The sequence below is a fragment of the Cynocephalus volans genome, chromosome 6 (genome assembly GCF_027409185.1).
Source record: "Cynocephalus volans isolate mCynVol1 chromosome 6, mCynVol1.pri, whole genome shotgun sequence".
Taxonomy (NCBI): Eukaryota; Metazoa; Chordata; class Mammalia; order Dermoptera; family Cynocephalidae; genus Cynocephalus; species Cynocephalus volans.
The window spans coordinates 104,416,042-104,432,782 of record NC_084465.1 but is presented as its reverse complement, the minus strand read 5'-3'; the positions used below and the strand labels follow the sequence as shown (position 1 = coordinate 104,432,782).

The following is a 16,741-nucleotide window of genomic DNA, read 5'->3' as shown; positions in this document are numbered from 1 at the left end:
TGGCTACCTCCCGTTAAATATAGTGTCTTGGGTTTTTAATAAGCTCTGTTCTCTCTGTCATATTCCAATCAGAGAGTTTTGGAAAAAAACCCTCAAGGAGACAACAGAAAGATGATGCACTGTGCATGAGCTGGAAGAGCATCCGTCTTGACTCCGGAGAATGTCTTATAAAGCTGTCTGTCTCAATCTGCCCACCATGTGCACATTCAAAGTTTTCTTTCTTTCTGTTCTCCGGGGAGCAAGACACAATTAAGTTTTATGTTTTCTCTGCAAAGAAAAAGTGATGTCCAGAGCGAAGAGCTAAGAAACCTCATCCTTCAACATTGAAGGTGTATAGCAAGTGTGCATTTTGGAATTAAACAAAAAGGAAAAAAAGTCAAATGTCCACTTCATCTTCCTTTATGTGTAGGGAGAGTTTTTTGTTTTTTGTTTTTGGACATCCTATGTCTTTTGGCACAAGTTTCTTTATCCAGAACAGGAGGAAGGAGATAGAGGACCTGGTGAATGGGGAAAGAGGACGCGGCGTGGGAGGAGACACCTGACCCCAATTTGGATCCTGGCACTCACAGGAATTCTTCCCTCTGCCTCTAAAATATGTTTCTGTTTGAGACTTGTGGGGCAGTTCGAAAGTGTCAGGGCTTCTTCCACTGTCTTCTTCTCTCCTCCGGGTCACCCTGAGGTCTGGCTTCTACCCCCTCCCCTCACACCGAAGACCACAGTGAATTGTCACCATGCTGTGCAGCCGTACCTTCCTGTCTTTGTCTTCCTAGACACTGGACATCTTTCACCTTCTCTCCATCTTCAGGCTTTCTACTCCGTTGGCTTCTAAGTCATCACCCCCTCTCCTGCTTTCTCCTTGAACCTCCCCTCCATTTCTCCTCTGTCTCCTTTTCATGCATTCTCTCTTTCTGCTGGCCCACACTTTCTAACATTGCCCTGAAGGTCTCAATGCTCTTCTCATTCTGCATATGTTAGGGAATGTCATCCTCAGCCATCAACAACCCCCTGCAGATGCCTAAATCTCAAACTCCAGCCCTCTTTCCTAATTTTCAGATCTGCATTTCCAGTTGCCTACTGGGCTCCCTGCATGGAGGTCTCACAAGCAGCCAGCCTGAAACTGAATTCCGGGTGTATTAGCCCCTTCCCCTACCTATACCTGCTCCCCCACCCCACTCCCCAGTTCCCTATCAATTCAACAAACATTTCCTGAGCCACTATGACATGCCAGGTACAGTGCTGAGTGACAGGAATTCAACTCTGAGGAAGGAAGCAAGGTCCCTGACCTGTTCTCCAGCCTTGCATGTGACATCATCATTCACCTGTTATCCTCCTTAACTTCTCCCTCTCCTCAACATCCCCATACCCCTGCCACTCTGATGAATTGGTTGCCGGAGCCTAAACATCTAAGACATATGTCCTAAACATCTCTTGAACCTTTCTTCTCTTCTTTATCTCTATTGCCACCATCCTAGTTCAGGACTTTCCCTCTTTGCTGGATTGCTTCAGTGGCTTCTTGACCTGCTCTTCCTGCCTTTCTTTCCCTGCTCCAAGTCATTCCCTAGCCAGAGTGGTCCTTCCGGAAGACACACCTCCGGTCATGTCATGCCTCTGCCTAAAATTCTTCAATGGATTCTTCTCATCAACACCAGGAAGCCTTATCTCCTTATCTCTTCTTTCACCCTCTTTCTGTGCCCCTTGATTCTTCCTCCTTCCCTCCCTCCTCCCTTTCTCTTTCCTTCCTTTTCTTCCTTTCTCCCTCCTTCCCTCACTCTTCTTTCCTCCCTTGTCCCCTTCCTTTCAACGACAATTCGAATGTCTTCAACTGAACTGTACAAATATACGTATCAAGCTCCACTTCACGGCAGACTCTGTCACACGTACCTGGAATACATCAATGAACAAACAAACAAAATATCCCTGACCTCATGGAGCTTATATTCCATCAGACAGGAAATAATAAACATAATAAGTAAGCCATATGAATGACATGGAATGTAAAGGTGGTGAGTACCATGGGCCCAGATTCCAGGGTATTCCATACCATAAGCCAGACATGGACCTGCCCCTGGGTTTTGCCCCCTCCCCAGCCCCCTGCTTCCCCTCCTCTTTGCTTCTGTGCTTATGTCCCCAGCACCCTGGTGCTCACTACTCCTAGTGCAAACCACCTTCTTCATATATCTGTGTCTTTGCACAGTGTCCTGTTTGTGTAGGAGGCTCTCTCTAGACCTTCTCAGCCTGTGCCTGGCTGCCTTCCATTCAGAAGCTGCTCAGGGCTCAACTGCTCTGAATCCTTACCCTCCCTATTTCATTGGTTGGATGGGTTTTCCCTTCTTCTGGCTTCCCTGAGCTTTCCCCAAGCTCTCAGCACTTCTGGTCTATGCAGAGGGTGAACTGAGCTCTGTGGCTCCCTCCCTGGGTGAGTTTAGGAGGCCAGTGAGCCCCTCACCCTCTGCCCTCCATTTTCTCATGTGTAAAATGGGAAGAAAGAGAGTCTTCTATCAATTTCCTGTGGCTGTCTCAAGGTTTGCTCCAAATGTAAATTACCTGATGGTGAAGGGTATTGCTGAGGGCTGGGAGGTCAGTGGGTAGTGTGTGTCAGGGCTTCCCTGCTCTCTGTGGCCCAAGGAAGGAGTCCCTTCTGTTTTCAAGGACACTGGAGAAGACAAATGGCCCTAAGTTGAAGAGCACATTGCTGATGGGCTGTTCCCTGAAGCCAGGACTGTGTATGATGGTAACCTGGAGGCCGGGCTAAGCAGGAATACAAATGGACCATCATTGATTGTGTTTCTTTCCTTTCAAATAGTAATTTAGAACCTTTTTCAGAGGCTGACATTCAATTTCCTCTTTTGTGTCACTTCTCAGAAAAACACTGGAACCACCAATTTTTCTGTTAAAATCTCTCCCTTTCCACCCTTGTTTATGTTCCTCATTCTTTTGTGCTCAGAGTTCAACTGTGATGGTGAACTCTGGTCGCAATTAGATCATTGCCTTCTTTTGAGCTTTAAGTGGGTCATCGCCAGCTTCTTCCTCTCAAAGTAAGAAGAATCAGACAGGCTGCCAAGCTTGGCACTTGCTGGAGGGAACAAACAAATATTAGTTTTCTGATGTGTATGAAGGCGCACGTGCACACAAACACGCACACACACAAATGCACACATGAGACTTTAGTGTTGCTCTTCTAAAGGGGCTGATGATATTCTGTATTTGATCTGTTGGTCTCCAAGGATATGAGAGATGAATAAATCTGATGCTCTTAAGACGCCTATATCTATATAAGTTGTACGAAGCTCCATGTTCTGTTAGCTTCAGTGGGGAAGTGATTAGCAAGCAGAATATTTTGCTCGAGTAAAATGGTACAGGTGAAGGTTGTAAAATCTCCTGGCATTGGTTCAGGGCTTATTCTTGTGCTGTGGACACATTATTTTGAGAGGAAGAAGCTGGCAATGACCAGCACTATGCTAGGGAAAGGGTGATCTTCAAGTGATATTTGAATCTACGAAACAGGAGCCACCACTGGGTTAAGGAAAGGGAGCAATCATGTAAGCGTTGATGATGAGGAGGGTACACGTTGCCAGGGGTGAAGAGAAAGGGCTTTGGAATCCAAAAAATTCAGATTAATTAGTTTTGACATGAATACTGCCTTCTTCATGGGGTTATACTAAAGATTAAATGAGATAATGTGGAAGAAGTGACTGGCGTGTAACACATAATCAGTAGACAGGAGCTGCTGTATGTGAGCTCATCTAATCCATGAGATTGGTGGCAATTGCTTTTCCTGTCTTACAGCTGAGTAAACAGAGTCTTAATGAGGTTGCACTGGTTTCTCAAGGCCACTGAGGCAGTATGTGGCAGAACTAGATTTGGACCTAGAGATGGCTCACCCCATAACCTGTATCCTTCCTCTGCTCCAGCCGCCCCCATGATTTGGCTGGGTCTTTGCTCTTGCAAAACAATCATAGCCATCCTGTTTGCTACCTGCTTAGGAGCTCTGTCTCAAAAAAACTGTTGACATAGCCCACTCAAGTTAAAAGTTATGGAAGGTCAGGGGTAAGGTTGATGATTGCAAATCTTCTTGGGGCCTTGGATACCTGTCAGGAGCAGTAAGATGTAGAGTCTCCAGGCACCAGCTGGTGGATGGTAGCCTGCTCCCTCTTAGACCCCTAGTAGCTTCTTTATATTTAGACCAGTGCCTCAAGTGAGCATGAAGCCTGAGAGCCCCCTCACCAGATTCAAGACTGAAGGTACCTAGGAGAAGCATCCGACTTCAGCTGCAGGCCCTAGCTTTAAGCACATTCAAACGGTTATACAACCATTACCACTATGTAGTTCCAGAACTTTTTCATCACCCTAAACACAAACCCCATGACCATTAGCAGTCACTCCTCATTCCCCACTCCCCAGCCCCTGGGAATCACAAATATGCTTTCTGTCTCTATGGATTTGCCTGTTCTGGACATTTCATATAAATGGAATCATTCAGTATGTGGCCTTTTGAGTCTGGCTGCTTTTGTTGAGGATATGTAGCAAGGAGTGGCGGGAGCAGAAAGGGGGATTGGAAAAGAGCTAGCAATTAGGGGAAGAAGACAGTTTGTCTCTGTGCTCACGAGAGCCTCGAGTCAACTCTGAAAGCAGCAAGGATGCAGGTTCTCTACGCAATCGATTCCTCTACTCTGTTCTTGGCTTTGGATAGAGAAGTCTACTTTGCCTGAATTTGTTTGGTTTCTGAGTCCTGGAGAGCAAGTAGCAATAGTTCAGACAATGGAGAATACCATCCTGATCCTCCCCTCCCCGCCAACATGTGTAGTCCTTTCCTGCCTTCAGATAGTGAGAGTTTGGGTAGCAAGGGATTCCCATACTTCAGATGCTGAGTTCTGACTCTGAGCTTCTCCATTTCATACCTGCCATTCATGCATCTCTCACTTACGCCCCACCCTCCCTAACTCCATTGATGTGCCCCCAACTCAGCCACTTTTTCTCACTAAATATTCACTCATGCCTTCCCTCTCTTATACCCACAGCTCACTTCATTCATTCATCCATTCATGCATCAATCAATCTAGGCATTCCTCTCTCCATCCCTGCATTCACCCATCCATTTGTACATCCACCCACCCATTCATCCCTCCATTAATCCATGCATCTCTCCCTCCCTTCCTCCCTCCCTGCATCCATCTATACCAATCATCCATTCACTTACTTAAACCTGCAGCAAACATGTTCTGAGTTCCACCGTGTATCAGGATCTGGGCTGGGTGATGTTGCTGAGGAGATGAATTAGCATTAATCTGGTCGCATAGAGACAGATACTTAAATAGACACTTCAACTACCTGGTGATGGGATCTACAATAAAAGCCTGGACAATGTGTTCTGGGAGCACTGTAGGAGTGTAGGGGAGAGAAGGAGGGAGAGGAAGTGAACCTGCTTGTTATTTAGCCAGTGAGCTCACACATTGGCCCCCACTTTGCAGTTCACAGAGTTCTTGCTTATCACCATGACACAGATGCCCCAGCAGCCCTCCAGGTAACTAGAGAAATGCTAGGTCCGTTTTACAGATAAAAAAACAGAGGCTTAAAGAGACTCAGAGACCTGCTTGCATTTGGAAGCTGCAGGGCCAGCATGCTGGAGAAGGGCAACTGTTCACTGTGGGGTCCTTCTTCACAGGGCAGATGGCTATAGGCACCATCTATCTGATGGTTACCTCTTTATGCTCTCCTTGTCACTGGGGGGCTCCCCTTCGCTCCCAGGAGGGGTGGTTCACCCCAGGGTGACACCTCTTTCTTCGTTCCCATGAAGAATGTTCTGACTCACAGCCTCTCCCTGAAAGTGCTCTGTTGGATAAGATGGTGGGGACTGACAGGCTGTGACATGTGTCTCAGCTGGGGAAGCCTGGTGGAAACACCTTGTGGTAAAGATGTCAGGCTACAGATACCTGTCTTGCATCACTCCCCACTGCTCCCTGGTAGAGACAGAGGTTGCCTAGTGCCATGGCTGAAGGCTGCTTTGGAGTCAGACCCCTAGGTCTGAGCCTCCACGCTGACAGATGCTAGCTGCGTGACCTTGGACATGTGACTTAACCTCTACAACTTTGCTACCCAAAGCTTGGTCTGTGGACCAGCAGCATCAGAGCCACCTGCGAGCTTGTAAGCAATACCCCAGCCCCCACCAGCTGAATCTTAATCTGCATTTTAACAAGATCCCCAGGTGATTCTTATGCTCACTGAAGTTTGAGAGGCACCTCTCTAAGCCTCAACTTTCTTAACTGTGAAATGGAAATAGAAATAACTTCCCTGAAATGTTAGTGTGAGGTTTAAATGCACTTAAAGCTCCCTGGTTTGTCCAGGACTGGAGGGCTTCCAGGGATGTGAGACTTTAGTATTAACACTGGAATGAGTTGAGCTGGGTACATGGCACATGGTGAGAGCTCCTTTGCAGTGGTGGTGTCACAGATGTTGACATTTAGGAAATGTGGGAGTCACAGGAGAACTGTTTGTGTTTGCCTTAGTGCTATGCTGTTGGGTTGCTGTGTTTTGGGTTTTGTTGTTGCCTTGTGGTTGATTTTTTCATTGTGACAACAGCCACAATAATCACAGATCTCATTAGTGGAGCTCTCAGTGTGTGCCAAGAGCAATACATGCATTATCTTAATCACAGCAACCTCTTTAAAGAAGGGACTGAAATTCCCTCCATTTTAAAAATGAGAAAATTGAAACTCGGAGATAGTAAAGATTTTGCCCAAGGTCCAGACACCAGTAAGAGAAAGGGCCAAGACTTGAGCCCGCTGTAATTGGCACTGGGGTCTGTACTTTTAATAACCTAAACATACTCCCAATGTAAGAAGCAATTTCCTCTGGAGGTTGAGCTCTCCGAGATGTTTGTAAACATTTCTTAGAGAACAGTGGGACACTTTTGAAGAGGGCTCTTCTACTATAATGTTTACCACCAGGACCTATTCTTAGCAAATGTTAAAGGAAAGCCTGAGACTCCTTTTGCTCCCCCCCAATAAAGCTTCCTCCTTCACTTGTGCGCAGCCCCTCTGTGTATGACAGCCAGAGACAAAAACTTAACATACAGAACCTGTTTGCTTTTTCTCCTTGCTGGAACAGTTTAATGACAAGCAATTACTATTGGTGGCAACTTGTCATGTCTTAAGTCTGGGTCATGGCAGCTGTGACTGTTAGACTCTATGGGAAGAAACCAATCTCAGTGGCATATTAAAGAAAAACAAAACAAAACAAAAAATCAAAGGAAGGATGAATAGCTCATGCAGGGAAAAGCGAGATATGTGGAGAGAGGCAGGTGCCCTGGAAAAAAAGCATGGATTAGAAAAGGGAAGGATGAGGAGGGGAAACACACCACTCTGAAGTTTGAATTCTTCTGATTTGAGTTTGCCTTTGCATCATGTAAATGAAGAATGAGCAACATGATTCTCCACTTTTTTTTTCTAGCCAAAGTGATGTCAGGAATCTTTGGTTGCAGTAGACAGACAAACCAATTCAAATTGGTTTAAACAAAATGAGGTACTTAGTTGGGACATACAGTTGACAACAAGGGTATGTTGGCTTCACGTTTGGCTTGAGCAAGGTGCTCGACAAGAGTATCAAACTTGATAACTCTCCATCTTCCAGCTTTGCCTTTGGCTCTGCTGATTTCCTTCTCAGGAAAATGTATGGTGGTAGGTGGCTACAGAAATTCTGGCTGACCATCCTTCCAGGTTCAAATCTATCAGTAAAAGGACCTGTCTTTTTCTAGTTTCTTTCTCTATACACCCTTGGAGTCACTCTAATTCATCCAGGTTAGAACATGTTCCTACCCTTGAATTAATTACTAACACTACAGGGGCTTGGATGAGCCATCAGGCTTGACTGAGAGAGGAGAAATGACAGCTCCCAGAGGAAATTGGAAGAGTGGATGCTCAGTGGTCAGAATAACAAATGTCCACTATGTGGTTTAGGGAGGCTCATGCTTCTTTAAAAAAGGGGATCTGAAAAGATAGCTTTAGATACACAGAGAGGGCCGGTGGCCCAGTCATAGTTGGGCCACTTCATTTTGCCATAGACTGGCAAAATAAAGATGTTTCCATGTGCTTGTGTTTATCACCTCCTCAGAGACCTGACCCAATAGCCTCTGATCAGGTAGAATTTCCCTATGGCTTTGGTGAGATCCAGGCTTTCTGTGTGAAAATGGCTGGACCTAGGCTGAGACAATCCATAATTGCTAATGACCCCATTTGGAAGCCTTGAGTCAGATGTTCACTGTAGGTTGACAGAGCACAGGTGAAGCCAACTTGGGCCTGTGCTGCATCCCAACATAGAAATAAGGGCCTGAATCTCAGCAGGCATCTCATCGTGGCCAGCTCTGCTAATGATCTAGAAAGCAAGGCTGAGTCCAAGAGCAACAACCATGGTGTGGTTCTGATTAATGTAGAGTACATCAGGCTGTCCTCAACTAGTTACAGCAAAAATCAAGGAACACATCTCTCCATGCATTTATGTGTTCTTTCCTCCAGCATCGTAGTACTAGCTTAGATGGAAAGCTTGGCTCTGGGTGATAAACTGGGACAAGGTCTGGAATTCCCAGGAGGACATGGGAGTTCCAGCTACAATATTTGAGGTTAAGGTACCAGCTGACTAAATGATATAGGAAACAGTTATGTGTTTTACTGCATCTTTAGTGTAGGCTCATCTATTGGCACAGGTCAGTATTTGGGAGGAACAGGGCTGGCTCACATGGAATCTGAAAGTTCCAGTCCCCCCCCCCCCACCAGTGCACACTAATGGTGCATTTAGCAGAGGTGTTGTTTGGAACAAAATTGACCTAGGAATTATATGCAGACCCACTACCATGATCTACAGGGTACTCACTGTGTAATATGGCCTCTGGTTCATGTCCTAACTCATCTCTCACACATTCTCTTGTTCATTAAACTTCAGCTGGCTGTTCTGAACTTCTTTCTGCTCCCTGGAATTGCCAAGCTCTTTCTTACCTTGGTATGTGCTGCCCCATCTGTTGGAATGCTCTTCCCCCTACTCCTAAGCTTTGCCTGGCTTCCTCCTTCTTTCTGTCCTTATGGTCAGCTCCAATGCAGCAGACCAGATAACCTAAAGTGGTGCTCCTCTCCACTGGCTCCTGAGCCAAGACATCATCTAATTTCCTTGAAATTATTCTATTTATTGATTTCCTTCTTCCTTGTCAGTCTCCTCTTATAATAATGTAAAATTCATAAAAGCAAGGATCTTCACTTTGGTAGACTCCATCCCTAGATTCACTTTCCCAGAACAATACCTTGTGCAAAGCTGGTTTGTTAAATTTGCTGAATGAATGAAAGGTGATCAATTGATAAATGTTTCTTCCTAGAGCAGTAGATCTGGTAGATCTGCTCAAATGCATAAAACACTGGGATCCCTCCCTGCCCACTGGCAGCCTTGCTGATTCAGTGTTACTGCCAGCTTCATTCCCAAAGCAATGGCCCAGCGCTCTCCAAGGTGCTGAGGACACAGAAGGACACGGTGCCCTGTCCGCAAGTTTTCTCAGTCTGAGCAGCAGGCAAGATTCATATCTCTCAGTAACTAAGCAACCACATAAAATCCAGGGCTGAGGGGTGGGGAGTAAATGCAAAGGTGCTGAAAATTTAGAAGTGGTAGGATAAGTAGAAAGAGGAGACACTAAGAAGTCCATGGTGAATATGGGACTCAGGGCTTGATGGTCAAGGCTATCATCTTCACCACTATTAACATCAACTCAAGTGGGCTGAGCTTTCCTATGTGCCAAGCAATTTGTGTGCATTATCTCTCAAAATATGCACAGCTGCCCTTGAAGATGGTTACCATTATTATCACTCCCATTTTTCAGATGGGAAAACAGAGGCTAAAGTTAAATAATTTACTTGTGGCAAGAAGCAGATCCCAAGCAGGCAGTTGGCAAAGCCTATGTTCCTCTGCAACCCCCCTGTTCTTTGTGGATTCTTTTTGTAAAAAATACTTAACATGGAACGGCATCATGACGCAGCAAAGAGAGCACTGAATCGAGACCCCGGGTCTATTCCTGCTGTACCACTGATTTATGTGAAATTGGAAGCAAATCATATAAAGCTCTGGAGCCTCAGTATCCTCACTTAGAAAATAGGAAGTTGGACTTAGTACCTAAGTCTTGCTGTCCACCAACCTGTTCTGGAGAAAATACATATTCTAGGGCTCCTCACTGGAGATTCTGGGTGTGGTGTAGAGTGTGGAAACCTGAAAGTACAAAAACTTCCACAGGTGAGCTGAGCTGATGCACAGCCAGAACTGATGTTTTAGATTAGTGTTTTCAGTCCTGGCTGCACTTTAGACATGCCCAGGGAATTGAAAAAATTTCTGGGCCCCAGTCCCAGATCAACTGAATTGGCATCTTTAGGGGTGAGTCTGGCAGGGGTGGAGATGCATCAGTTTTAAAGTTTAAAGACTGTCAGCTCTTGCAATGTGGCTACTGTGACTGAGAAATCAAATATTTAATTATACCTAATACTTTAAATCTAAATTTAAAGAGGCACACAGGGCTAATAGCTGCTGTATTGAAAGCCCAGGGTAGGATGAGGTTAAGGGCATAGTAGCTCTCAGGGTCTATGTTCCCTGCTCCATCCCAATGTGTAGAGCTCTTCTTTGTAATTATTTACCCAATATCCATCTTCTCGGCTCTACTCTGAGAGATTAGTGTATAGACTCTGAGTTAAGCCTGGTGTTTCTCTTCTTATCTTTGAATCAGAGCACTTGAGCCACCCTGGCAGCTACCCTAGCTGGAAACCCAGCAGTCACCAGAAACTTACAATTAAACTTCTCCATAAGATCCAGCCATTTCACTTCTGCATATATACCCAAAGGAAATAAAATCACTATCTTGAAGAGATATCTGCACTTCCATGTTCTTTGCAGCATTATTCACAATAGCCAAGATATACGGAAATAACCTGTGTCCATTGACAGATGAATGGATAAAGAAAATGTGATTGTGTGTGTGTGTGTGTGTGTGTGTGATATAATGAAATATTATATAGTAAATATTATAATAAACTGTGAGATATATTATTTCATCTTTAAAAAGAAGGAAAACCCGCCCTTTGTGACAACATGGGTGAATATGGAAGACAGCAAATGAAATGGACCAGACACAGAAAGACAAATATAGCATGATTCTTCTTATGTGTGTAATATAAAAAAGTCCAACTCACAGAAACAGAGAGTAGAATGATGATTGGCGGGGGCTGGGGCATGAGGAAAATGGGAAGATGTTGGTCCCAAGGTAAAAACTTGTGGTCATAAGATGAATAAGTTTCAGAAACCTAATGTACAATATGGTGACTATAGTTAATATTATATTATATATTTGAAATTCACTGAGAGTAGATCTAAATACTCTCATCACATACACATGATGACTATGTGAGGTGATGCGTGTGTTAATTAGCTTGATTATGATAACCGTTTTATGATGTACACATATCAAAACATCATGTTATACAACTTGCATATGCACAGTTTTTGTCAGTTATGTCAATAAAACTGAAAAAAATAAAGGAAAAAAGATTGAACATCTCATTTGAAGAGAGGGAAGAGAGAGAACAGAAAGGTGGTGTTAGGTTATTTTAAAAGAATGTGGTGATTTACTACTGAGAGGGGCAAAATAAGGGGTCAAATGTAAATCGTAAAATGGTCTGAGTGAAGGTTGCTGGAATGGAATTCTTTGTTTTTGGATGGTGGAGCTGATGTACTTTTGGGAAATGATGGACAGGGCAAACACAAGGTCTTTCTTTGGTCTTTCTGCCAAACACACATTTCTTGGTTTCATTAGTTCACCTAGTAATTCAGCTGGTCTGAAGTGTATGGGGTACCCAACCTCTCTCAGGTACTCAGGTACTACAGTAAAGCTGAGTCCCTAACACTTGAATCCAGACCATGATGGGACTGGTGTGTGTTCCTACTTTGTTCTGAAGGTCATGGGAGCTGCTGAAAAAATTTAAGTTGGGGGGACACCATGTTTCAATTTGCACTTTAGAAAGATAGCTCCAGTAGCAGTGTGGGGTGTGGGTGGGAAGGGGTGAGGCTGGTGGAGGGGGCTCCAGACAGGAGGCTCCAATATGGTTTGAGAGAGAACCGCCAACTATCTGAACATGTGAAAGGAAAAAGAAATAAACCCGTGGGTGATGATATAATGGTTGCCTCTAAGGTTGGGGAGTGGTTAATTGCCATAGTAAATGTGGGAAGAGACACTTCCTTCTCTCCCGAGAGAAGCAAAATGGGGTTTGAATGTAACTCTTAAAATGGTCTAATGTCTGGAGGTTGCTTGGAATGTAATTTTGTGTTCATGGGCAATGAAGCTGATTTGCTTTTGGGAAATGATACCTGGGTGTGATTTCCCCTCTCATCCTCATTTTCTATCATAAACTGATTGCCAATTGTATGTGAGATCATATACATTGGTTTCCCATTTCTGGGGAATTTTCTCTTCTCATTGGGTGCCTCAAGAGAGATTGAGAGGTGGTTATTCATGACACACACACACACACACACACACACACACACACACACACACACACACACATTTTCTGTTCTGCATGCCTTGAAGCAATGTTTCGAGGTAGCTAAGCATCCAAAGTCTGGATTCAGATTGCCTGGTTTTGAATCCTGGGTCTACCAGTACTAGCTATATGAGTTTGGGAAAATTACATTCTCCGAGTCTCAGTTTTAAAATCTGTAACGCAGGAATAATAAGACCTCCCACCATATGCTCCATATTGTTACCTAGTGGATATGCCTGATAAGTATTAGCTGTGATGATGATGGCCATGATGATGATGGTGATGTCAGGGTGGAGGAGGATGGAAGAGGGGGAGGGTGATGATGGCATGGATATTCTCCAATGGGACAGATTCAGCTTATATGCATGTAAGAATGCTATTTATCAGCATCCTCAGGCCAAGTTTGATACCTTTACTTTTCATCTCATCCATGAGAACTGAAATAAAATATGTTTAAAAGCTCAGTTGCTGCACTATGAGAGTAGCAGAAAGTCCATCAGGGCTCACAGAGCAGTCCTTCAACAGGAGAAAGCAAATTCCCCCGGAGTCTTTCTTGCTCTTTGCTGGGTCACCTGCATTATTTTCCTTTTTCTTCATGCCCTCCCCATCAGGCAGCAGGAAAATAAGCTGTGGAAATGGGTGCAGGGTTGATAAGATGCCCAGTTCTGTCATGCTCCTGGGGGTGAGCTTCCCACTCATCTGTCCTCTCACCAAATATTTTTTGGGCATCAGACATTGTACTAAACTTTGAGTAACATTCATCCTGCAGTTGAGATGAGACAAGGAAAAACAAAATAATTAACTTTGAAGTTTAAATACTCTGGCCACAGATTGCATTTCAGTCAGACTGGTATGGGGCACAAGCATACGTTTTTTATTTTTGTTTTTGTTTTTTTTAAATAACCCTCCAAGTGATTCCAATGAGCAGCATGGATTGAAAGCCACTGATATGAGCGAGGGGACATTGGATGTATCTCACGATAACTGAGCTATTGTCACCGTGGGGTCACATGGATCTTAGGGAAATCACTTAACCTCTCTTCCTGTGTCATGTTGAGAAACACCATCCATGAGGGTTATACCACTTGCCTTATCTCCTGGGTAGTTAGGATCAAAGACATAATCGGAGTGCATGTGCTTTATAACCTTTGTAAATGGGCTGGTGAAACGAAAGTTGCCATCAGACTCTATTAAACATCAGGCCTTGGTATCCAGGGAGTCAGGTGTCACCCTAGGGGATCAGCAATCTCTGGAACATTCTCAAACAAGATCTGATGCTCTGGACCTGATCTAATGAGACCTCAGTTATGGTGAGGCTGAAACACAGAGTTGAGAGCAGACACCCAGAATTCCACATCCCCCTGCCTCCCTCATTGTGTGTTTGAAACAGTTTGTTCTGTCTTCTGCAGAGCAGAGAGCATGGTGAGAGAACTGCTTTCACTGCAGTACCGAAGTGGGTGTATGAAATCTGTTCCTCTCCCCCGGCTGCACATTCTAAGGAAGCTGAGTGCCAAAGGTGATCAAAGACTAATCTGTAGAATCTGAAAAGTACAGGCTGAGCCATGGCAGGAGGAGGAAAGTGCAGGAGAGGCGGCCTCTACCATCAAGGCAGTAAGCAGGAAGGATGTTCAGGGGCTTGAGAGAAAGGACCATTTGGCATAACCAGTGCCAGGCCCTGGGAATGTGGCCAAATTTCCCATCACCTCCTGCCAGTTGATAAAATCACCTTAGAAAACCCATGGCTAAATGTGAGTCTCTTCAGTGCCTTGCTATGCAATCATGTGTTGAAAATAATTCTCTGTTTCTGTCCCTCTGAGGGGTATGCAATGCCTGTGGTCCACAATGGGTTTTGAAGTTGAAGTTTCAGATGCAAAAGAGCTGAAAGTGTGCAAGGCAACTGCGTGAGTCCATGAAGGACAGCAGTGAGGCTTTCTCTCCAAAGCATGGATTCGTTACTACGAGGAAATACAGTTTCTCTTCTTTGTGCACGCTCCTTGCACTCAGAATGAATGGGCTGATTTGCAGAGGATGGCGGGGATCTGAAACTAGCATGTCAGTGGATCTGGAGATAACAGTTTCTGAAATAGGATAAGGGTCCCCTTAGGTTTCTGGTGGTGTCCATGTGATCCATAGAAAAGGAGCACCTAAACTGTTGGAGTCAGGCATGAATAGATGAGCCTCTTAATCCGACCAGTTCATCCCATCCTCACAGCAACCGCAAGGGATGGTGGTCATTAATTCCATTTTATAGGTGAAGAAACTCAGACCCTAAGAGGTTAAGTGCTTACTCAGAGTCACATGGCTGGTTAGTGCAGAAACAGGACTTGAACTCAGGTCTGATAGACCTCAGAGCCCCATGATATTTCAGCTATACAGCTTGATTGGTGCACACAAAGTGGTAGGCTAGAGAGTCTGAACTTAATGTGATAGGCCTAGGGTGCCACTGATGAGTGGCATGGGTAAAGAGATGCTTTAAGAATTTCAATCAGACAGCTGTGAACAGGATGAGTTGTTGAGATGCTCCAAGTCCGCAGTGTGAATTACCTCTTTGTGGGGGATGGGGGTCCTGACCCTGACCAAATATAAACAATGGCTTGTATTTGCTGAGCACTTGACATGTGATGGGTACTGCACTGGATGCTTTGACACAGGGAGATCATTTAATTCTTACAACTTGCTGAGGAAGTGCCATGATTGGCAACAGTATAGTGCGGGAGTAGAAAGCTTAGGATCTCAAAGGCAGACAAACCTGATTCATTACCTGTGAGACCCCAGAAAAGCCACTCTACCTCTGAGTCTGTTTCTTCATTTGTAAAATGATTGTAATACTGGAACTAACTTAATAAGGTGGTTGGAAATAGCATTAAATGAGGTAGTACCTAGAAAGTATTGAGCAACATGACTCTCAAAGAGTGTTTCTGGCACATTAACTATGATAATTATTGCCATAGCCACATCCATTGTACAGGTGAGGAAACGGGGGCTTGGTAAGGTTGAGTAGTTTTTCCCAAAGTCACACAATTAAGATTGGAACTCGGCAGACTGACTCCACAAGTTACATTGTTATCCATCCTGGGTAGAGGCTATCAACGGGTAACAGGAGAGATTCAGCTTGGGCTGAAGCATTGCAAGATAGGGGAGTGGGGGTAGCACAAGGCGAGGGTTTTGCACATACTGTTTCACAGATGGCCAGGGCTAAGCTGGCTCTGGACTGATGAACTGCTGTCCCTATGATTATCTTTCTTTTTCATGAAGTTCACAATATAGCCGTGCCCTCCTCTGTACATGGAAAGTCAGATAAGACTGAGTTTGCTTATAGCTCTGCTCTGAGCACAAAGCTTGGATACACTGGTAATGTCTAGCTCATCGCATGTGGAGCAACACTGTTGGAGGATGCCCAACTCATCAACAACTAGGATGTTTGACCTCCACCTCTCCATCAATACCAAGGATCCCAAGGAAGTGTGTGTATGTGGGTTGTCTCATAGACCCTTTTTATTGGGTTCCAACTGTGCCCTTAGCATGTGTCCTGTTCAGAAATTTGTTCATTCCTCCTGCACTAAGTGCAAGAATATGCTAATTTGTTGCCTTTGCAGTCATAACTTATCTCTGGTGACTCGCTTCCTTACCGGCATCATTGCTCCATGGGAATTATCACATTTCTTTTGTAATTAAGTTGAGAACACTTCACTCTCATCCCAAGAGACACCTGACAGTGTGAGGTTGATAAACGTAACTGCCTTTAGACCTTACTTCTGCGCCATCTTCTCCTGGTGGAATTTTTATGTTGTCACCTTTTTTGATACCAAACGAGGTTCAATGGACAAATGCTGAGGGTTATAGGACTTCTATGTTCTCCTCCTTTTCAATAAAGGACACACTGAAATATATCTTGAGCATTGGATGCAAGAGTGGTTCAGGGTAGGCAGGTGTGGGTGATGATGTTGAAAGTTTTATTTTGTTTTGTTTTGAACATAATGTTCATGACTCATACAAAATACCATCTCAGATACTGAATTCCCCCCTCCCCTTTCACTTTCTGTTTAAACCAAGGACACCCCCTTTGGCTTCATTCACACATTCGTTCGGTCATACATTCCCTCATGATCCATTTATTGATGGGTCATGTGCTAAACCTTCTGCCAGGTTCTGGAGACAGAGATGAGGATGACATAATTGCTGCCCTTGAG

General features: G+C 44.5%; 1 protein-coding gene across 2 annotated transcripts in view; it reads left to right on the top strand.

Annotated features, from left to right (window-relative positions):
* The window catches only part of GRIN2A (glutamate ionotropic receptor NMDA type subunit 2A), a 393,456-nt gene that overhangs the window by 217,050 nt on the left and 159,665 nt on the right, over positions 1–16,741 (top strand). The window lies entirely within an intron of this gene.